The 11040-nt window shown below is 33.7% G+C and overlaps 1 long non-coding RNA gene across 1 annotated transcript; it reads left to right on the forward strand.

Annotated features, from left to right (window-relative positions):
- Nucleotides 1–568: 568 nt before the first annotated feature.
- LOC120349037 lies at nt 569–8499 on the forward strand. Its single transcript, XR_005570275.1, has 4 exons — nt 569–680; nt 4330–4405; nt 6401–6493; nt 8433–8499. It is a non-coding gene; the product is annotated as an uncharacterized LOC120349037 (long non-coding RNA).
- Nucleotides 8500–11040: the final 2541 nt, after the last annotated feature.

Consider the following 11040-nt stretch of genomic DNA (forward strand, 5'->3'; position numbering starts at 1 on the left):
GGCTAAGTAAAGCATGAATGATGTTTGTCTAGGATGGTTAGTTATCCACTTTTAGAATCTCTTTTCAGGTATTTTAATTTGTGTTTCTCAAACGGTAATATCTTGAAATTATCCCATTGTTCCTAAAATACATTTTAAATCAATTATACGACTTGTGTACTCAAGTATTTTGATAGAATGAAGAAAGAAAATGGCGGCTGAGGATTGTTTGTTCAGTTTTGTACAGTCACTGTCAAAGGTAAATATTAAATAATCTGGCAAATAGACAACATTGCAAGCGATAGAGAGATAGTGCTATCTGTTTTGTTGTATGATAGAAAAGGACAGCAACAGTATTGTCAATCGAACCCTGCCATTATAACGTGGACCTCACTATAGTGTTAGACGGACAGTCGAGTTATAGTTGCAAAAAATGCCCACCTACAGCTCTGAATGTCAGTTTCAAACTTCACAAACCGAGTTGTTCGTTGGCATCAGAGAATATTAATGAATAGATGAATGATAATTAGAAAATGACGTGGTAGTATCTAATGAATGACGTGGTCTTATTCAATTCACAAAAATAATGTTTTGATGCGTGTCAGTATTTGCTAATAGTCTGAGGTCGAACAACGTCAGTTGTGTGTAATATCACTCCAAGCTGCTTCAATCGACTTCCACATCATTCAACAGGAAAATTGGTGAAAAGTTATACTTTTTTTTCTCTCATACTTTTATTTCTCTCATACTTCTATTTTTCTCATAATTTTATTTCTCTCATACTTCTATTTTTCTCATATTTTTATTTCTCTCATACTTCTTTTTTTCTCATACTTTTATTTCTCTCATACTTTTATTTCTCACACTTCTATTTTTCTCATACTTTTTTCTCATACTTTCATTTCTCATACTTTTTTCTGGTAGAGAGTTAGTGAGGAGGATATTTTTAATATTGTTTCAAAGAATGGACATTGATATGTCCAAAGCTCCGCCAATTTATGTAGATGCATAACAATATAATATTATTATCTATAGTTATTAAATCACAATTGCTTTTTCATATCATATACAGTTCATTAATACTTTCTTAGTCTATATTATATAAATTCATCTATAATTTTGCTGTATTGTAAGCTATTGTATATAGTGTAGAAGCCAGTATATATTGTAATCTACATAAATGAAGTACTCAATCAATCAATTCTCTCATACTTTTTTTCTAATACTTTTATTCTCTCATACTTTTATTCATCTCATCCTTTTTCCTCATACTTTTATTTTTCTCATTCTTTTATTTCTCTCATACTTTCTTTCTCTCATACTTTTATTCCTCTCATACTTTTATTTTTCTCATTCTTTTATTTCTCTCATACTTTTATATCTCTCATACTTTTATTTCTCTCATGCTTTTTTTCTCTCATACTTTTATTCCTCTCATACTTTCATTTTTCTCATTCTTTTATTCCTCTCATACTCTCATTCTTCTCATACTTTTATTGTTCTCATACTTTTATTCCTCTCATACTTCTCTTTTTCCAATATTTTTATTCTTCTCATGCTTCTATTTCTCTCATACTTTCATTTTCCTGATAATTCATTTTCTCATACTTCTATTAATTTTTCTCAAACTTCCATATCTCTATACATTCATTTATCCAATACTTTCATTTTTCTCATACTTTCATCTCTCTCATTCTTTTATTTTTCTCATACTTTTATCTCTCTCATACTTTTATTTCTCTCATACTTTTATTTCTCTCATACTTTTATTTCTCTCATACTTTTATTGTTCTCATACCTTTACTCTTCCATCAATAATTTATCATACATTTCAAGTGAGATCCATGTTGAAATGACAGTGGAGAAAGACAGGAGAACAAAATTGCTGATCCTCTGTCATGTCAATGCCTTCTGTAGACGGTAGCTGATACAGGTTTATTGACGTAATATTAACTGTTCATTCCAGTTAAAAAATGATCAATCTTTGTTTTCCGCCACACTGCACAGAAAGCAGCTGTTTCCCAGTCCCTATGTAGATCTGAAAGACCTTGTTTGCAGACGACGTCAGAAAAGGGTTTCTTTTCCGGTCTAGGCCAGAAAGTTGTCTCTTTCCAGCCGCTCATGAAAGTAGTTAATAAGTCATCCACTAGATCGGGCGAGTGTCCACTTTCATCATCAGCTGAAGTCGCCATGATTTCAGTTCCAGTTTCGAATCAAACCAATTCGCTTTGCAACCAGTTTTATTCAATTATTTATGTTGATTAGTGCATTCCAAATTTTCAAAAATGCTTGAAGATGACGTGTTATTCAAGTGAAATTTTAAAAGAATCTGAAATCCTGACTGCAAATCTTCTACCACTAAATCAAGAGATAGGTACAATAGCTTAATGAGTATTCTTTATTTTGTATTCTTTATTTATTTTGTCAGCAATACCTGTAGTGTGGCAAAAATATCGTTCGCACCTCGGGCAAAAATGTTTTTCCAGCTCTCAATCTTTTCTAGTCCTCGGCCTACGGCCTTGGACTTGAAAACCGATTTCGAGCCGGTAAAATCTCATTTTCTGATCTAGGTGCGAAAATATACTATTTGTTGATATCAGCTCCAAAGTAATGCATTGACAGAATTCTAAATATGTTTATTTCGATTATGATTTTATTTTCAGTTGAAAATGAAGAGCTCTGTGATTTTTGTGTTGATCTCCATTCTCTTGAATGTAAGTTGGAAATCATCAATAATCAAAAATATGATCATTATAAGTGAAAAATATCATACTGGATAACAAAATCAAATATGTATTTAATTTGGATGAACTTGAGTATAATTAATTGAAGAAATAGTGAAAACTAGCAATATTGGAACCAATGATATTCTCCTCAGCTACTGAGCTCGTTAGAATATCTCTTTGATGGAACTGTGAGGTAAGCTACTAACAGGACATGTGTGTACACACATGACATCATACATTGTTGCACAATCAAGCTTTGGAAAGAATGTTTTGTGGTTTTATCTTCGATTTATTACTGCTCATTTTCTCTTTGCTGCTCTATTTGAGTTGGAAAATGTCCAATCATTTATGCATTAAATATACAGTATATTCCATCATTCATCCATTTATTGTTGGATAGGATTAATAATGCATTAGATTTTTTTGATTCAGACAATGTGTTCAGGCGGGACTTGAAAAAGATTTATGTTTGTTGAGTTTTGTCTTTTTATTCATTTTTTCTTCCCATGTATTACATAATATATTAGTTTTTTATATATGTTCATATTTACAAAGTTCCATAATTCTCTTTTCTTTGTTTCTTTTTCTTTTCTTCTTGAATTCTTCAGTATTAGTTACATACTTAGTTCTTCTTCTTTTATCTGCTATACTTAAGTTTATGTTGCAAGGTTTTTCTATTTTTTGTATTTTTTTTCAAAAACTCAATAGTATATTAGTTAAGTTATTTTATTTTCTTTTCAAGTACTGTTTTTCAAATTGTATGCTCAATGTGTGTTAGTAGGGCAATAATGGATTCAGTTCCTGGTGCCCTCAAATATGTAAATTCTCAAAAATAAATAAATATTCAACTTATTTTGTATTTATTTGTTTTGTAATTCCATGTCATTTTGTTTTGTGAGTTTTAATAACAATAAATCGGAGATTGGAAGATTGGAATTGAAATTCAACTACTTATTTATTCAGTTATCTATTCATTACTAATAAACTTCTTCAATTTCCTAATTTAGATTCGAATTGTCCAAATATTCTCTTGTTGAGATTCTCCAGTTTTGTATTTATAGTTTAATAATTGCCTATTTCATGTTAGGAGTTGTCAAACAGCTGGTTCTAGCTTCTAGCGTCTCACTGATGACACAACAAGCATAATATGTGTACACAGGTCATGTTCAACATACATGCATGACGAGCATATGTGTAGGCTACACACATGTTCAACATACATGTATGATACTCATGTGTGTGCACACATTTTCAACATACTTGCATGACGAGCATATGTATGTACACACATGTTCAACATACATGTATGTACCATGTGTGGTGCACACATTTTCAACATACTTGCATGACGAGCATATGTATGTACACACATGTTCAACATATATGTATGATACCCATGTGTGTGCACACATTTTCAACATACTTGCATGACGAGCATATGTATGTACACACATGTTCAACATACATGTATGATACCCATGTGTGTGCACACATTTGCAACATACATGCAGACAAGCATATGTGTGTACACACATGTTCAACATACATGCTGACGATTATGTGTGTACATACATGTGAGATGTTGGTGGCCACCCAATGATAACTTACTATGTTTTGCTGACAGGGGATTGAACTATCGCATCAGGCTCGCCCAGAGAAATCCCAAAGAACTCAAGAATCTTCTTCAACTGCGATAGTTGGTGAGTTTTTTCAAGTCTCAAGATATGTCACAAGGTTCAAGTTCAAGACAGTCACGATTATAGAATTTGTGAACCTATTAGTGGGGTCCACGTTATGATGGCAGTGATTGATTAGCAGTTATTGTATTGATATCCTCGTCTTTCATTGAACAAAGTGGATAGCACTATCTCTCTCTTGTTCCATCATAGAGAAACAATAGCGTAAGTAGATATCGCATGGTATAGGGCGTTTATGTCGCAACTTTTACCGTTATCTCAAGCCGAATACTGTCGATTATTGTCAATTTTACTGTTCTAATCAAGCACTGCCATTAAACATCGACCACATAATAGGTTCACAATTCTTCTATAATCGTGACTGTCTTGAATCTTGAACCTTGTGACTAATCTAGAGACTGGAACAAAACCATAGAGAACAATAGCGTAAGTAGATATCGCATGGTATAGGGCGTTTATGTAGCAACGTTAGTTATCCCAAGCCGATAGTTCACGTAGTTCTTTCCTGTGAAGCTTTATGACTGGTAGTCTCTCATATTGTGCCGTACATACACTCTTACCCCAACAAAACAGTAAAAAGCGACAATAATCAATAGTAATGGGCTTGAGATACAGGTTAAAGTTGCGACTTAAATTCTCTATACCATGGGATATCTACTTACGCTATGTTTCTCTATGGTTTTGTTCCAGTCTCAAGATTAGTCACAAGGTTCAAGATTTAATACAGTCCAATTATAGAAGAATGTGAACCAATTAGTGTGGTCCACATTATAATGGCAGTGTTTGTTGATTAGCAATTGTATTGCTATCCTCGTCTTCATTGAACAAAATGGATAGCACTATCTCTTTCTTGGTTCATCTGCTGCCAGATTGCTTTTCAACAATTTAGAAAATAATAATTATTACAGATGGAATCAAATAGAGAATGCATTATTCAAATGCTAATTAAATTATTCAATATTTAAATGCTCGTTGAATAATAATTATATATTAATTAGCATTTGAATAAATGCATTCTCTATTTAATCCCATCTGTAACTGGTTGGCCGCTGTGGCTTCGTATAAAATGAGCACTGCTATCCACAGATTGTCAGTTTGGTGTAAGGGTAAGCATTCCTGACTGGCGATTGGGAGGTACCGGGTTCGATTCCGGGCTGGCAACTAATTTTGGATAGTAGTTCTCATCCAATTTCCATCTAGCTGTTAACCCTGTTGTCAATGTCTGCAGTAGCAGAGGTCTTCGGGGTGATTTGCAGCATTTATTGGGATTTTCGAAAATAATAATTAATAATTTATTAACAAATATTAATCTAGAAATATAATAATTAATTAACAGAATATTCCAATCTTGAATATGAAAATCCATTATCATTGAAAAACATAATTTATTGCTTGATGAACTATAGTTGATGATTTGCATAGAGAATGAACAGTTGACACTTCATCAATAAACCGGTATTAGTTGCCCTCCATAGAAGGCATTGACAAGACAGAGGATCGGCAACATTGTTCTCCTATCTTTCTCCATTGTAGTTGTAACGTGGACTTCACTATAGTAAATTCACTTTTAGTCTTGTGAGCCTGCAATTACTTCCCAATAAAACCGGATTTTTGCACGGTTTCTAAAACCCACAATACTTAATATTTAACCATACTCAACCCACTTAACATTTAATAATACTTAACCCACAATACATGGAGAAACAATAGCGTAAGTAGATATCCCATGGTATAAGGAATTTATGTCGCAACTTTTACTGTTATCTCAAGCCGATTACTGTCGATTATTGTCAATTTCTACTGTTTTGTTGGGGTGATAGTGTATGAACGGCACAATTGAGAGACTACCAGCGTCACACAGCTTCACAGGAAAGAACTACGTGAACTATCAGCTTGGGATAACAGTAAAAGTTGCGACATAAACGCCCTATATACCTGGGATATTACTTACACTATTGTTTCTCTATGATTATATATACAACATGTTTTTTGTTACAGAGTTATTTGACGTTTTGGATTCCGACAAGGATCAATTTGTAACTAAAGCTAATCTGGACACATTTAGGCAAGGGTCCGCTTCCAAAGGATATGGTGAGCCCTAGAGCTTTTATCAATTGATCTAATTCTAAAGGTGCGTACAGATTTACGTGCCGCGAACATAAGCAATTCACTTTAATAAGATGATGCCAAGCTTTTTATATCTGTATCTTACCGTTTCTGCTAAAATACAGATATAGTCAGCTGATTAAAAGTGAACTGCACATGTTCGCGGTGTGTATATCTGTACGCACCTTAACACTCTAACCGAACTGACCTAAACCAAAACATCCAGTCTCACAGACCGGGTCTTGCTTAAATTGTTATATTTGATATATTTTCTACCAAATATGGATTTAAATATTTCTCATCGATAAATTTCAATCATAGTAAAGAATAATATAGATTTCAGTTGCAAATTAAGTGATGGAAGAATAGAAAAAAAATTTGGAAACATTGATATGTAATGTATGATAAATATAAAGAAAAGAAATAAAAATCTCAGTACCCTTTTTTTAAAATATTTTAATAAAATAAATAAAAATATTTTAATTCTAATAAAAATATTTCAAAAAAAAGGTACTGAGATTTTATTTATTTTCTTTATATTATTTACAAGTAGCCCATACAGGAAAGAGATAATGTATGATGTTGGATGTAAGGAAACACACAATACAAAGATCTGTAAGATACTATCAGTTACTACTCAGACAATAATCATGGATAAATATCCTATCAATATAGGATTTATAGCAAAACTGAAAGGTAATCGAAAATAAAAATGTTTTTCATTGTATCAAGAAACTTGTTTGAGCAAACGTTTTCAGCCTCCAGTTATTTCATTGCAAGAGAAGTTCATAAACAACTATAGTGGTCAGAATCATCTATTCCGTCAAGTGAATGTTTATTTGTGACACTTCATTGTGAAGCATCCTATTGATACAAGTTCCAAATGCTGGGGCTGTATGGTTGATAACTCATCCTTTGTCATCAATTTTCCTAAACCAACGTTTTCTAAATTACAAAAACTAGTTTCTCAAATCAAACATGTCAATAAAATACCGAGATAATGAAGAGAAAAAAATTAGAAAAGAATTTAATGCTCAAAATATCTGTTAGTCGAAACATTCTAGACGGTAAAAAATGAACGTTATCTGAAAGATCCGGTATCTGAGACCAGTACGTTTTCAATAGATTGATGTTTACTCGATAACCGTGAGTGGGGACTGACGAGCATTGTTGGGGAATGTAGAGGAATAGTGGGGGAGAAGATATTAGAGCGGGCAGCAATTTTTGATTCACAATTTTGCCACTATAGAAAAAATAATTTTGCCCCCGGTCTCACAGACCGGTGTTTCGGATAAAGGCTCTACCCCCGCACTCCGAGACTCAGGTGCGGAATGGACTTGACTTGAAATCAGATCAGTCGATTCTAGTCTCCGCGACGTCCCATTTCAAAACACAAACACATCATGCTCTCGACTAGAGTCCAGTCTCTTCTCGACCTGAGTCACGTGATTGTGAGTTGAGCCATAGTCTATAGGAGGTCCACGTTATATTTCCAGAGCTTTACTCACAGTAAATATTTCTTTTAGTTCCAGCTTGGCAAGTATTTTCATCAAATACAATAATAATTTAGATACAGTCCTCTTACTCTACAAAACAATGGCAGTGGATAAAGATAGAAAAATAGCGATGCCGATTCTCTGAATTAATTAATTATACTTTTACACTGTCGAAAACATAATTGGCATCGTTTTGGACCTAGAAATGGATAGTACCACCGGCTTTGTCGAATGCATTGAAGACTCCTAAACAACAGTTCTTTGAGATCTTTAATGCACTCGTGAGATGTTAAGACACTCGCCTGCTGTGCCGCTCGCTCGTTCCTTAACTCTACATCTAACTCGTGGGTTGAAGACTCCTATTTAAAAATGTTGTATGGACTCCTATTATTCACCATGATTGCTTCTAATATCGACATTTTTCACAGACTTTAATGGAATGTACAAAACTGTTGGAGACAAGGTAACCAGAGATCAATTTACATTGAGAGGCAGGTGAGTAGGCATAACCAAACCCATTAATGATTCTGAACTTATTATCTGATGAAAATCCACTCACATCCTCGTAGTCCAGGCATTAAATGCTCGAAAAATCTGGTGTTGCACACTCACATGACTTTCCTTGCTCATTGATCTACCTTATTGGTAGAGAGTTAGTGGGGAGGATATTTTTAATATTCTTTCCGAAGAATGGACATTGATATGTCCAAAGCGTCCGCCAATTTATGTTGTTGCATAACAATTATATCTATAGTATTTTATTACAAATCACTTTTTCATATCATATACAGTTCAATAATTATTTTCTAGTCTATATTATGTAATTCATCTATAATTGTGCTGTATTGTAAGCTATGGTATATAAGTGATAAGCCAGTAGATCATTTTAACATGGAATTATCATGTGATTTTCTCAACAATGTTTCAATGGAATTAGCCAACTCATATAGAATAACATTTTAATTTCTATTGATAATTGCTCAATGATATCAATGTCTGCTGGAATATCATTCATGCACAAAATTTCATATTATTGGGTATATTATAAAATTATATGTTTCTTGATCTTCAAAAATACTGATTGCTCGGCTGAACTTGCTAATACATGAACGCTAATACCCTCACGATCCACGATTTATAAAAATAAAATTTTTTCTCTTTAAAAGTACCTACAGATTCTCCACCAAGGTTTTCTCCTTGGGAATATCAATTTTTCAAGAACCGATAATTACAGCTCTCCATTCCTTCTAGTATTAGTTTCGGGATCAATGAATTCGATCGCATGGTGTAGGGACTACTCTTGATGTCTGAGATGGATTTGAAAGCCCTCAGACGTAATGGGGACACTTGGTAACTGGAGAGGAGTGATGTTCGGCTGAGAAGCTCACTATGAAGTGGTGGTGGCCTCCTCACTCCTCATGTCATGTGTGAAGAGGAGGAGGAGGAGTAGGTTGAGGAGTAGGAGGAGAAACGTTTCCTGTGAAGCGGTGACATTCGTCTGCACCGGGACTGCGTTCCTGTCCTCTGACCCCACCCCTCTCCTAGCGTCATTAGTAGCAATCCCCGACCCCAGACCTCGGCCAAATCAAATTATCCAATTCAAGATGATTACTGTGATTCCCTCTACTGCTCTCAATCGCTCCTATTACACTTGCTCCACTATGGTTGCCAGTTGCCAGTTGCCGGTTGCCGGCTCATGCATGGGAACTATGTCCCAGTTTGGTCGGTCGACAACACAAACAAATCAACATGATGTCATCTGCAGCTACAGTAAGCTGACACTCCAATCTGAATTCGATTACCGTGTGTTAGCAAGAAGTTGTTTGGTGTAGATACGTGTCCTAACCGCCATATATCTCAATGTGCATTGGATTGTTTGCCCCAATATGAAATGATCTTGTCAAAGAGTATAGAGAGGAACCGACTTATATTTTGTAGATTCACCTCATATACTACCTTTGTTTTTGTCAAGGAATTGTCATGAAGGAAAAAGTTGCTTTTGTATTCAACAACCCTTTATTCTAGTTTCTGTCTACTACTTTGAAAGGGTATAGGACACTATGATAAATTATCAAAAGTCAGAAATAAATAAAAAAATGACTGTTGCATCTTGTCATTACATGATTACACGTTAATCTAGACATTTTTTACGGACCGACTGGCAACTGCAACTAAATTCCAAATACAGTACGTGGTGGCCATCACTTTTCGATATGTATCCTGTTCTTGAAATAGTTTCGAATTAAAAATAATTCATTGCAATAAAGAAATATTGTAGAGTACTTCAACTATTCATATTATCACTCCTTAAGATATTGTGCGGTTTAAAGAATGTACAGCGTGTACAAAACTTGAATTATGAGCAGATAATTGATTGAGTACTTTATTTATGTAGATTACAACCAATATATACTGGCTTATACACTTATTTACCATAGCTTACAGTACAGAAGAGTTTTAGATGAATTTACATAATATAAACTAAGAAAATAATTATTGAACTGTTCATGATACGGGAAAGAAGCAATTTTGAATAACTATACAAGATAATATTGTAACGCATCTACATAAATTGGCGGAGCATTGCACATACCAATGTTCATTCTTCGGAAAGAATATACAAAATATCCTCTACCAAATAGTATTCTCTAACAAAAAATAGAGTAAGCAAAAGGATAAAGGAGAGTGATAAATAAATAGTTATTTATAGTTAATATAATTATCGTTGTCAAGATATATTATCGTATACATTGATACTATTCGTGTTTATGCATAGAAACATGTATCATCCCTTTCATTTGTATTAGTGAGAATCGACAATGATGTTGAAATACTCAGGTTCTTCTCATGAAATTCCAATCAATGGCAATATCTTCCTCAATGTATTTATTTCCTTAAGCATGACTAGAATGCCTTCTTAAATAAGTTATTAATATTGAAAATCTGGATATTCAAGAATACTGAATAAATATTTTTATTCAGCATTTCTTTTGTTTCTTTCTGAGTTTTTCTCAGAAGGAGGACATACGACTTCTT

The sequence above is a fragment of the Nilaparvata lugens genome, unplaced genomic scaffold, assembly GCF_014356525.2.
Source record: "Nilaparvata lugens isolate BPH unplaced genomic scaffold, ASM1435652v1 scaffold7996, whole genome shotgun sequence".
Classification (NCBI taxonomy): Eukaryota; Metazoa; Arthropoda; class Insecta; order Hemiptera; family Delphacidae; genus Nilaparvata; species Nilaparvata lugens.